This window comes from Micrasema longulum, unplaced genomic scaffold, assembly GCF_059751315.1.
Source record: "Micrasema longulum isolate JH-2025_06_02 unplaced genomic scaffold, ASM5975131v1 h1tg000020l, whole genome shotgun sequence".
Classification (NCBI taxonomy): domain Eukaryota; kingdom Metazoa; phylum Arthropoda; class Insecta; order Trichoptera; family Brachycentridae; genus Micrasema; species Micrasema longulum.
Window position 1 is genome coordinate 140791 of NW_028277228.1, and position 2376 is coordinate 143166.

Below are 2376 nucleotides of genomic sequence, written 5' to 3' on the forward strand. Positions count from 1 at the left end.
TTAATTTTTTTTAAATCCTACATATTTTCTACGACCAAGAAAAAGTTCAAAATACACAAGAGACAATGGAAATAATAGAAGATTCAATCATATTGTTAATCTATTGTACTTTGTATACCAAAGTCACATTCGATTTTGTAAATGAATACTTCCAGTAACAGGATGTACAGTGCGTTCAAATGTTTAATATTGCCTGTCGGTGAATCAAGTAAACATGCACTCCCACAACCCATCTCTAATAACGATACAGATTCCTATACATCAGGTTCAGAAAGTGATAGTGACTGTAGTATGTCCTGTATAACTCCAATCCACTGTGATCATAATTATTTTTGAGATAGCCTATGCAGTCATAGCCGCGCCAGCAGCCTTTTTGGTTGGGAGGATTTATTATTTTCTCGACTTTATTTGGAGTGTTGGTAACGGGTCGGCACAAAGGTGTCGAGTCACCACTCTATTCCAGCAGTGATTGCATTCTCGCGTTGTTAAATGTCATTTATGCTGTAAAAATATATTTATTCACTTAAATAATTAAGGTTTTTGTTTAATTTTCCCCTTCGCTTCGCACTTACATAACTTTTACAATACCTTAAAGACTGGTATCTATTTATTTTTTTAACAAATAACATGATAAATTTTCTTTAAGTTAGTTTCTTGTGTGTTTATATGTATTTATTTTGAACTTTTTTACAATTTGTAAATAACAAATTATTTTAATTAGGGAAAATAAAATATTTTAATAAGGCAACATTTCGTCTGGCGACTTCTTTCGTGGCGCTTACTCTACAAAGTAGGATTTTGGATTTGTGAACAGAATAACGATGCTACGCCACATAGACTAACGGAGCATCGTATTTTTTCATATCAATAGTTGGAAGACTAAGCTACTTTCAATCCCAACAGAACAACGATGCTATGTCTCCATAGACTAACGGATTGTCATATTTTTTTCATAGCGATAGTTGGAGGTCCGGCAATCGATACAAGCTACATCTATCCTGAAAAAATATATCACTCTACAGGGAAAATTCTTATTGCTACAAAAAAACTAATTGACTACCTAACTAATTTCTCCCTAATCCCAACAAGCGAAGCTACGGAAGCTAGTTGATTTATAAATATACAAAGTATAATGATTTTGATAAAAATATTGATAAAATTCATTAGCTAAGTTTTACTTTGTGTTATTTGACCTACTAGAGCTTTCGCCTAAATAGGCATCTTCAGGACTGGTGAATTGTTTACATTTTCAACATTTATACAATTTTTTTTGAGAGATAAGAACACAATGTAAGTATTTTATTTATTATGCCTTTCACCGGGGCTCACAAAACATTTTTTACTAAAAAATTAATGACCAGAATCTTATGGGGAACTTCGAAGGTCTGGGCATTACTTTTGTGAGTTCCCAGACATTTCATGAACGGGTCAAAACAGTTTCTAGTACTGAGAAGTTTTTGTAACTCGTTGGTGTGAAGTAGACTTGAGAGCGGCTCGATGATTCGGAGACCGTGTGAGCTGAAGTACTCTCTTATGGTGGGGAGGGTTCAGAAGAAATTTTTTCCATTTCTCTAAATGAGGGGGTGCTGAGATTATCCATAGCTCTTATCCCACTGAGTTTCCCTAGGGTATGCTTGGTTACCACAGTTTAAAGGCCAGAAGAGATGTGTATCTAACTACACATTTCTTTCAATTTTTGCGCGGTATTGTCGACATCCTTAAAATTATGCGGAGCATTAGTTTTTATGTTCCAGATAGCGTCGACATAGACTGTTCCACATTCTAATATACAGAACCAACCTACCAATGGTTATGCCCGTTGGAAGGGCTACCTCTATGTTGAACCATATTACTTAGGACATTAATATTATTTAAATCTCAGAGGAAGTTCTTCAATGCAAGATTCTCTTGCTTTTTTGATATTTTCTCAAGATATTTTTATAATTATCTAATTTTATTGACTTTGAAAATTACATATGCATGAATTAGGATGTAATATTTTGTAATGTACACATATATAAATAAATTATAGACAAACATTTAAATTTTATGAAGATGCCTACTTAGGCGAAAGTACTCATTGGTCAAAAACAAAGTAAAACTCAACCAAGGAATTTTATTTATATTTTTATAAAAATCATAAATTATTGAGTTTCACCAAGAAATATCTACAAAAAACATCAATAAATGCCCTGATTTTTATGCAAATTGTTGAATATTAGAATGAACAAATAAACAACATACCTATTATGTAAAACAAACCAATGTTAAGATTAAAAATTTCCAATCTCATGTGTGACTGTTAAAAAAAATTCTCTAAGAATTAAACTGGTTTGAATAATTTGAATCCTTGGTTAAATGAATTAAAGAAAACAA